This window comes from Xyrauchen texanus, chromosome 39, assembly GCF_025860055.1.
Source record: "Xyrauchen texanus isolate HMW12.3.18 chromosome 39, RBS_HiC_50CHRs, whole genome shotgun sequence".
NCBI lineage: Eukaryota > Metazoa > Chordata > Actinopteri > Cypriniformes > Catostomidae > Xyrauchen > Xyrauchen texanus.
Genome location: NC_068314.1, coordinates 13,106,547 through 13,116,688, shown reverse-complemented (window position 1 = coordinate 13,116,688; position 10,142 = coordinate 13,106,547).

Below are 10,142 nucleotides of genomic sequence, written 5' to 3'. Positions count from 1 at the left end.
GTATATAAAGGGAAAGCATCTGAGGATTGTACACACAACTCTGGAAATATTATCTGTTTTTTGTTTTAGTAGTCAGTTTAAGGAAGTCTAAAATACATAGAGAGTGTTGTTCATTTCAACTCCAGTTCATCTTAATGGCATTGAGTTGCCAAACAACACAAACACAATAACATAATGCTTTGAGGGCCAATATTCAGCATTTCTGCAGCCATGGTAGTCATCTCTATTCAGATCATTCTGAGATGTGACCTCAGACAATCTCCATAGAATGCACCATAATTTTACTGGAGTTCAGCAGTATTCAAATACATTTTTGTAACAGGTAAATGCTTTATGTGTTCCTTTAGGCTGACTTGGAAGTTACTTTTGTCTCTGAATACTACAAGATAGCATTAGCACATTTTAGCTGCATAGCATAACACAGCTACAGCTGATAGCTGTAACGATTTAATTAGAGGTTGCATCCGAATTCCCATACTTTCAGAGTACGTACTGAATTCAATACTGAACTATTCTCTTGAGCATTGATGAAATATGTTCTTTAGGTATGCAAGTGTGTAGTATAAATACATTTCTGGACATACTACATCCACCTTCTTTGATATAAACTACATCAACGAACCGCCCAATGTCTGTTCACTAACCATCTGTTGCATTTTGCACTCAGAACTGGGAAACAGTTTCTAGATCTAGTGAGCGCTAATCTTATTGGCTGATATAATATAACTTCAGTGAGTAAGGGGACATAGGAATTTTGTATGTGTGAGCCTGGAATGAAAGTCTTATTTCAGGGTATTGGGTTAATACTATGAGCTGGATGAAATTAGATGATGAAATAATAATACATTTTTAATTTTTTTGACATTCAATTATTTTAAAGATATTCAGAGTTTTGTTCAATGCACAAATTAGCAAGTAAACAAAATATTTAAGATATCCTTCATTATTAGCTATTGCTGTAAATTGTCTCCACCAGAGGTTTTGTTAACCAAAAATTCTCCATCATTTACAGATTTTTTGAAATATTGATGGATAATTTGAAATACTGTCCTTCTGTCTGACAGATAAAAAAAGAAGCAAGAAAACCATTTTAACCTTGTGCATAGGTTCACTCTCTCTCACACTCTCCCGCTGTGTATGTGTGCCCTGTTTACTACCTGGAATTAAAGGTATGCTTTGACCCATTTGATCATAAGTGGACAGGTGCCATAGCCATTTAGCCTACTTTTGGTAATATGTATCTCTTTTGACCACTTGTGTTCAGAGGGTCTCTGATTTCATGACTACATATGTCGATCATTATGTCAGTGTGTTACTGCATAATAACAAAGCACCAAAAATGTATAAGAACAAAAAAAGGCGTGAAAAAGCGGCACATAATTTCTACCAATTATACTTGCATTTCAACGCAAACATTAACTGAGCAAAATGGTCAGTTATTTCAGTCGAGTAATGGCAGGGAATTAAAACAGGGACACAGCAACGAGAAGGCTGGGCAGCTTGCTTGCAGGTTCATGACCTGGTACCTGAAGGGGGTCGTAGGAACCTTGGGCACGTAGCCCGGTCGCGGCCTCAGGATAACGTGAGAATGTGCCGGACCGAACTCCAGGTGTCGCTGACAGAGAATGCTTGCAGGTTCCCAACCCTCTTGATGGAGGCTAATGCGATCAGGGGGGCCGTCTTCAGGGAGAGGGCCTTGAGCTCAACTGAATAAAGCGGCTCGAAGGGGGGTCTCTGAAGGTCTGAGAGGACCACAGAGAGATCCCAGAAGGGGAACAGGCTAGGCCGGGGAGGGTTCAGTCTCCGGGTGCCTTTCAGGAACCTGATAATCAAGTCGTGCTTACCTAGGGACTTGGTATCTACTGCGTGGTGGTGGGCTGCAATAGACTGTCTAATGGTCACACCCAAAAGTGAGAAGAAAGCTTTCCATTCTCTGGAGATAAATTGCGGTCCTCTATCAGAAAAGATATCCTCAGGAAAAACTGAAGTACCTGAATACATGTTTGAAGAGCCATTCTGTGGTTTCTATAGCTGTGGGCTGACCTTTCAGAGGGATCAGGCAGCAGGCTTTGGAAAACCGATCTACAATGACAAGAATACAGGTAAACTCATTAGATCCAACTAAATCTGTCATAAAATCCACTCCTAGGTGTGACCACTGTCTTTTTGGAATAGGCAATAGGAGGAGTTTTCAAGCCGGAAGGTGACAAGGTGTTCTTGCTATGGTGCATTCTTCACAATCCTGGACAAACCTTCTGATGTCCATGGCCATTCTGGGCCACCAAAACCATTCCTGGACGAGTGAGAGGGTACGCTTGGCCCCAGGGTGACCAGTGCCAACAGAGGAGTGGATGGATTCAATGAGAGGAATACATTGTTATTACGGAACTTATGTCTTGTAGGGTGGGCAGCCCAGCAGAGCTGGCTCAGAGCTGGCTCAGCCCTATCATCCAGGGTCCATTGGATGGGGCTGACCACCAGACTTGGAGGCAGAATGGATTCAGATTGACCCTGGACGATAGGTGATAGAGAAGTTAATCTGGGTGAAGAAGAGGGCCAATCGAGCTTGCTGGGGATTCAGTCTCTTGTCATCTCTCAGATATTCCAGATTCTGATGATCAGTTAGGACCAGGAAAGGATGATGGGTCCCCTCCAACCATTGCCGCCACTCTTCCAGAGCTAATTTGATGGCTAGGAGTTCTCTGTTGCCGATAATTAATTTTTTTTGGAGAAGTATGCACAAGAATGGAGATGGGCTGGATTCCCATGCTGCTGTGAGAATACGGCACCCATGGCGTTGACCAGGTTGTACGGCATGAACTGGTATTCATAGTGGCCAGAAGAGGGTCACAAAGTCTTCCATTCGTTCCCACTCCAGATCCGGATCAGTTTGTAGGCACTGCGCAGGTCAAGCTTGCTGAAAAGTGTAGCTCCACACAACTGTTCCAGTGCAGCAGGAATGAGGGGAAATGGGTATCAGAACTTGACTGTGATTTTTTTTAGAGATCTATAGTCGATGCCTGGTCACAAACCTCCATCCTTCTTGGTCACAAAGAAGAAGCTGGAAGCAGCAGGGGATGTGAAATGTCTGATGTAGCACGGCTTGAAAGCCTCTTGGCACTAGTTCACCAGGAATCAGGTCAATAGTACAGTCCCATGGTCGGTGTGGAGGTAACTGAGAGGATCGTCTCAGGCAGAAGACATCCTGGAAGTGGGCATAACATTCAGGAATATCCACAGATAGTTGATCTGGAGGGCTCTCAATGGAGGTTTAGTATATCTGCAACACAGGTGAACATAGACTTTTGGTCACAGGCAGGCATGGAAAGCAGGTAGCATGACAGGTGGAGACCCACTTCAGGATGTCACACGTACTCCAAGATATTTGTGTATTGTGCCGGATGAGCCATGGATGCCCTAGGATCAAGTCAGCTGTTGAGTGCTCCAGAACCAGTTGGGTGATGGTTTCCACATGTTGGCTGCCAACCGGCACAATGCTTGATGATGCCTCGCCCCAAGGGTTTTTTGATTATGGATTGGATGAATTATTCAGACGAGCAGGGTTCCTGTTTGATCTGGAGCCTTTGGCAGAACGCTCACAAGATGAAATTACTGGCTGACCCAGAGTTGAGGAGGGTGGTGACTGTGGGTCTTTCTGCAGGGGAGAGGTGAAATGCTTCCATTTAAATAGGTCCTGAGACTGGTTCTGGAGGAGCTGAAGGAACTGGCTGGCAGGTAGTGGGGAGTGACTGCCAGGTTGACTGGTCTTTTAGACATTCCCTCATTTGATGAGCCACACAGATGGATAAGTGAATGAAACGCTCAAGCCCTATGGTGTTATCGTAGGCAGCAAGCTGCAGCCACATCGCTGGATTCAGCCCTTGACGGTAGGTGGTTAGTAATTCTAGTTCATTCCATCTGCTAGCTGCTGCAAGGATTCTGAACTTGAGGAAGTAATCAAGAATATTATCCTTTCCTTGACAGATTTTAATAAATGTTTCACTCAATGTGGTGTCAACAGTGGGTTGTCCAAAAATGTAATGGAAGTGAGCGATGAATGAATCTAGCGACTGAATGACGGGACTAGATTGAATCCATAAGGATTCTGCCCATTGTAGAGCTCTGTGAGTAAGTAATGACAGGATGAAGGCAATTTTGGCTCTATCAGTAGCGAAGCACTGTGGCTGCATTTTCAGGGCACGCAAACATTGAAGCAGAAAGACATTGCAGTCCTCCGTCTAGCCAGAGTAGGGTGCTGGATTGACCGAAACAAAACAAAACAAAACAAAACAAAACAAAACAGAAGAGGTGAGAGTTTGGAGTAAAACATCAACAAACTCTTTAAAAGGATCATTAGGATTAGTTCCTGCCGGATATGGTCTGGTTGACAACAGGGATGACTGGATGATTACTATAATGACTGGATCGAGGTAACAATGCTGGTAGGATACAATAGAAGCATGTAGCAGGTTAAGTAGTCGGAGTGTCAGATGGGCATGATTAGTATTCTAGTGAGTTTGAAGGCTGAATGAGTGTGTGAGGGAGAGCCTAGTGTGATCGTAACAATGCTCAGGCATAAATTTCATTTGTTTAATTCTGTTTTTTTTTGGTAACTTTCTATGAAGCTTGTATATATAATGCATTTTAAGGGTGTTCTTAACGCATTATAATGTATGCATAATGCCTTATAATAAACCTTATACGTGTTGTATTGTCTTATAAATAATTGTAACAAGTTATAATATAATATAATACCTATATTTGGTTATAACTTTTAAGATCACAATGCATTATAACACAAGATGAAACCTGTTTTCATAATGCATTTTAAGGGTATTCTTAATACATTATTGTAACACAGACTCAGGTAAGTTGGGATCCATAAGCAGTTTCTTTATTGAACTCACAGAGATAAACAGGCAATGGTCAAGCAGTGGGGAAGCAGGGCAATCGCAGGCAGGCTAAGAGCGCAGTGATTCAGGCAGAATGTCAGGGCAGGCAGCGAGTGGCAAGACGAAGAGGCAGGCGAAAGTTCAGGTAGGTAGGCAGCAGTCAATCATAGTCAGAAGGGAAAGCAAGGTCGGTAAGCAGATAATCAAAATGGGATAGTAGCTAGAACGCCCAGTAGTGTAGTCGGAACAAACAAGACTTCGCAGTGAGTGTGTCACTGCGAGTGGTTTAAGTAGAGGGAGCCGAAATGGGAATCAGCTGTGGATTAATTAAGCCAGGTATGTGAGTGCGGAGGTGATTAGAATTCGGGTGAGTCGGATCTCCGGTGGCCGATCGGGGAGGCGCCTTCGTAGGCATTTGTGACAGAGCCCCCCCCGTGAGCGGCTCCTGAAGCGAGGACCCGATCGATGTCGGGGTCGACCTCGAGGGCGGAGGGCCGGTTTCTCTGGATGGATTCGGTGGAATTCTGAGATGAGGTTGGGGTCGAGGATGTCATCGGCTCCGACCCAGGACCTCTCCTCCGGACCGTACCCCTCCCAGTCCACTAGGTATTGGACCCGACCCCGCAGACGTCTGGAGTCCAGCAGGGTTCGCACCAGGAATGCCTCCTCGCCACCCACGGTGATGGGAGGGGGGCCGGGGTTCGTCTCCTCCTCCTCCGACCTCGGACCACCGGCGGGTTTGAGTAGGGAGACATGGAAGGTGGGAGAGATGCGGTAGTTAGCGGGCAGTTGAAGATGGAATGACACAGCATTGATTTGTTTGATGATTTTGAAGGGACCCACATACCTGGGACTGAGCTTTTTGCAGGGGAGGTGTAGGCGTAGGTCCCTGGTGGAGAGCCAAACCCACTGACCCGGAAAGTAGGCAGGGCCTGGACGGCGGCGACGATCCGCCTGCTTCTTAGTTCGGTTCACGGCCCGTTGAAGATGGACGTGAGCTTGGTCCCACACTGCTTCGCTGCGATGGAGCCAGTCGTTGACCGCTGGGACCTCCGATGGCTCGCCGGACCAGGGGAACAGAGGAGGTTGGTACCCCAGGATACACTGGAAAAGGGTGAGGTTAGTTGAGGGTTTCAAAAGAGAGTTCTGGGCGTACTCGGCCCAAGGGAGTAAGCGGCTCCAATCAGCTTGGTTGTGGTGGCAGTAGGTGCGGAGAAACTTGGTGATCTCCTGGTTCAGGCGTTCCGTCTGACCGTTAGACTGAGGGTGGTACACCGAGGTGAGGCTGACATTGATATTAAGTAGTCGGAAGAACGCTCGCCATACCCTGGAGGTAAACTGGGGTCCACGGTCCGATACAATATCCTCGGGTAGGCCATAGTAGCGGAACACCCAGTGGAGAAGGAGTTCAGCGGTTTCGAGGGCTGTGGGGAGCTTGGAGATTGGGATTAAGCGACATGCTTTAGAGAAGCTGTCTATGACGGTCAATATGGTGGTGTGACCTCGGGAGACCACATGAAATCCACGGCGATGTGTGACCAGGGACGTTGAGGTATGGGGAGTGGTTGAAGGAGCCCTGCGGGTGGTTGCTTCGGGGTTTTGGCCGCGTTGCAGGCGGGACACCTGCGCACGAAGTCGGCGGTGTCCTCTTGTAGAGTTTCCCACCAGAAACGGTTTTGAAGCAGGCGTATGGTGGTAAAGATGCCGGGGTGCCCAGAGTTCGTGGCGTCATGGACCCAGCGAATTACCCTTTCTCGGAGGCTGTGTGGCACGAATGTCCGGTTGGGCGGACAGTCGGGCGGAGGTGGATCGGTCGTCTGGGCCTGGGCGATATCGGCCATGATGTCCCATTGGATTGGGGCCAGAATCAAGGTGGACAGAATGATGGGTTCAATACTGGAGCTCGGGGGCATGGCATCGTGTTGACGGGAAAGTGAGTCTGCCTTGATGTTCTTTGATCCCGGCAGGTAGGAGATGGAGAAGAGGAAGCGTGTGAAGAACAGCGCCCAGCGAGCCTGTCGAGGGTTGAGCCTCTTGGCAGAGCGCAAGTATTCCAAGTTGTGGTGGTCAGTAAAAACTTGGAAAGGGTGTCGAGCCCCCTCCAACCAATGTCGCCATTCCTCCAGTGCGGCTTTCATCGCCAAGAGTTCGCGGTTACCTACATCGTAGTTCTGTTCTGCGGGGGAGAGCTTGCGGGAGTAGAACGCGCAGGGGAACAGCTTGGGTGGATTGCCCTGGCGTTGAGAGAGGATGGCACCAATACCAGAGCTGGATGCATCCACTTCCACTACGAACGGGAGGTCTGGATTGGGATGGTGCAGGATGGGAGCCGAGGTGAAGCGTTCTTTGAGCTGGTTGAATGCCCGGAGTGCATCGTCGGACCAGTGAAGCTTGATGTGTCCCCCCTTTACCATGGCGGTGAGAGGCGAGGCGACAGTGCTGATGTTCCTGATAAAGCGACGGTAGAAATTAGAAAATCCTAGAAATCTTTGCAGCTCCTTCACAGTGTTGGGTTGTGGCCAGTTTTGGACAGCACGCACCTTGTTCTCGTCCATGGCCACCCCCTCTGGGCTGATGATGTACCCAAGAAATGCCACGGTGGTCAGGTGGAACTCGCACTTCTCTGCCTTGGCGTAAAGTTGATGTTCTGCCAGGAGTCTTAACACGGCTCTGACCTGCATGATGTGCTCTTCCAGGGAGTTGGAGTAGATCAGTATGTCGTCGATGTAGACGATCACACACTGGTTGAGCATGTCTCGGAAGATGTCATTGATGTACGACTGAAAGACGGAGGGGCTATTGGACAGGCCGAAAGGCATCACCAAGTACTCATAGTGGCCGTTTGTGGTGGAGAAGGCAGTCTTCCACTCGTCTCCCTCTCGGATGCGGATGAGGTTGTAGGCGCAGCGTAAATCCAGCTTGGTATAGATCTTGGCGGACCGTAGTTGTTCGAGGGCCGCTGTGATTAAAGGAAGCGGGTAGCATAACTTCACGGTGACATCGTTGAGTCCGCAGTAATCGATACAGGGGAGCAGAGATCCATCTTTCTTACCCACAAAGAAGAAACCGGCCGCGGCTGGAGAAGTGGACGGCCGAATGAACCCCTTCGCAAATTCCTCCTCTATGTATGATTTCATGGCTTGGGATTCAGGTTCCGACAGGGGAAAGATGCGGCCTTTGGGCGGTGACATGCCAGGAATGAGCTCAATGGCGCAGTCGTGCGCGCGATGAGGTGGGAGCTGCGCTGCCTTGGTCTTGCTGAAGGCTACGCTTAGATCAGCGTATTCAGAGGGCACCAGGGATGAAGCGTGGGGTACTGCCGAAATTCTGGCGGAACCTACCGTGGTAGGCGTGATGGACTTTAGACATCTCGTCATGCAGTCAGCGCCCCACTGTGTGATTTGATGATCCTGCCAGGAGATTTGTGGGTTATGTTTGCGTAACCAGGGATGGCCGAGAATAACTGGGTTGTGTGGTGAATGAATGATAAAGAAGCGTGTGGTCTCGGTGTGCAGCGCCCCCACCTGCAGGATCACGTCAGTGGTGGTGTGGCACACGCGACCGGTCCCCAGGGGGCGCCCGTCTAACGCCGCCACTGCCAAGGGAGGAGCACAAGATATCAAGGGAATGTTAGTACGTTTGCACAGTGACTCATCAATAAAGTTGCCCGCCGCTCCCGAATCAATCACAGCATGGGTGGTGAGATTAACAGTGACGTGAGTGAGCTTGATGGGTACTTCAAGACAAGAAACAGTGAGAGTTGAGGTAGTTAGTTGACTCACCCCGGATTGTGATGGGCGTCGTGGACAGTTAACGCATTGATGCCCCGCTAGACCGCAGTAGAGGCAGAGGTTGTGTGAGAGACAGCGTTCTTTTTCCTCCTGAGAGAGATGAGTCCGGCCGACCTGCATGGGTTCGGATTCTTCGTGGAACGGACGAGTCAGAGGTGCCGGTGCTGACCACCAGTTTGGGCGTCTGGAGCGGATGAGATTGTCGATGCGGATCGCCAGAGTGACGAATTGATCGAGGGAGATTCCTTCGTCGCGGCAGGCCAGTTCGGACTGCAAATCAGCATTCAGACCCTGTCGGAAGTGAAGCTTGAGGGGGCTTTCTGGCCAGCCGGTCTGTGTGGCGAGGGTGCGGAAGGAAAGTGCGTAGTCCGCGGCCATGCGATTTCCCTGACGAAGGGCTAGCAGCTGTTCGCCCGGGCTCTTGCCGCTGTCGGGGTGGTCAAAGACGGTGTTCAGGCTGCCCATGAAGGATTCAAAGTTCGTTTGGGCGAAACCCTGGTTGGTCCAGATCACGTTAGCCCAATCAAGAGCTCTGCCCGTGAGCACTGAACACACGAAGAGGATCTTGCTCTCGTCGGTGGGATACAGCGCCAGCTGTTGAGAGAGGAAGACCGAGCACTGCATGAAGAAGCCTTTGCACTTCGAGGGCGTATCGTCAAACTTCGAGGGGTGTGCGAGTCGTGGACTGGCGATCGACTGGTAGTGAGGGACGCCGGCGGCCGCTTGGCTGGCTTGGGGCACGTGGAGCGCCGGTGCGGGCTGGTGTAGCGCTTGTACAGACCGCATCATTTCTTCCATGGCTGACGTGAGGCGCCCGAGTTGGTGATGTTGTGCTGACAGCTGACTCGCTTGGGCGGTGAGTTCTTCGGCCATGCGTGATATTACCGCTGGATCGATGTTTGGCGAAGTCTTCTGTAACACAGACTCAGGTAAGTTGGGATCCATAAGCAGTTTCTTTATTGAACTCACAGAGATAAACAGGCAATGGTCAAGCAGTGGGGAAGCAGGGCAATCGCAGGCAGGCTAAGAGCGTAGTGATTCAGGCAGAATGTCAGGGCAGGCAGCGAGTGGCAAGACGAAGAGGCAGGTGAGAGTTCAGGTATGTAGGCAGCAGTCAATCGTAGTCAGAAGGGAAAGCAAGGTCGGTAAGCAGATAATCAAAATGGGATAGTAACTAGAACGCTCAGTAGTGTAGTCGGAACAAACAAAACTTTGCAGTGAGTGTGTCACTGCGAGTGGTTTAAGTAGAGGGAGCCGAAATGGGAATCAGCTGTGGATTAATTAAGCCAGGTATGTGAGTGCGGAGGTGATTAGAATTCGGGTGAGTCGGATCTCCGGTGGCCGATCGGGGAGGCGCCTTCGTAGGCGTTTGAGACAATTATAATGTATGCCTAATGCCTTATAATAAACATTCTTGTGACTTTGTACATTCTCAAAGCGCAAATGAGTAAAAATCTAA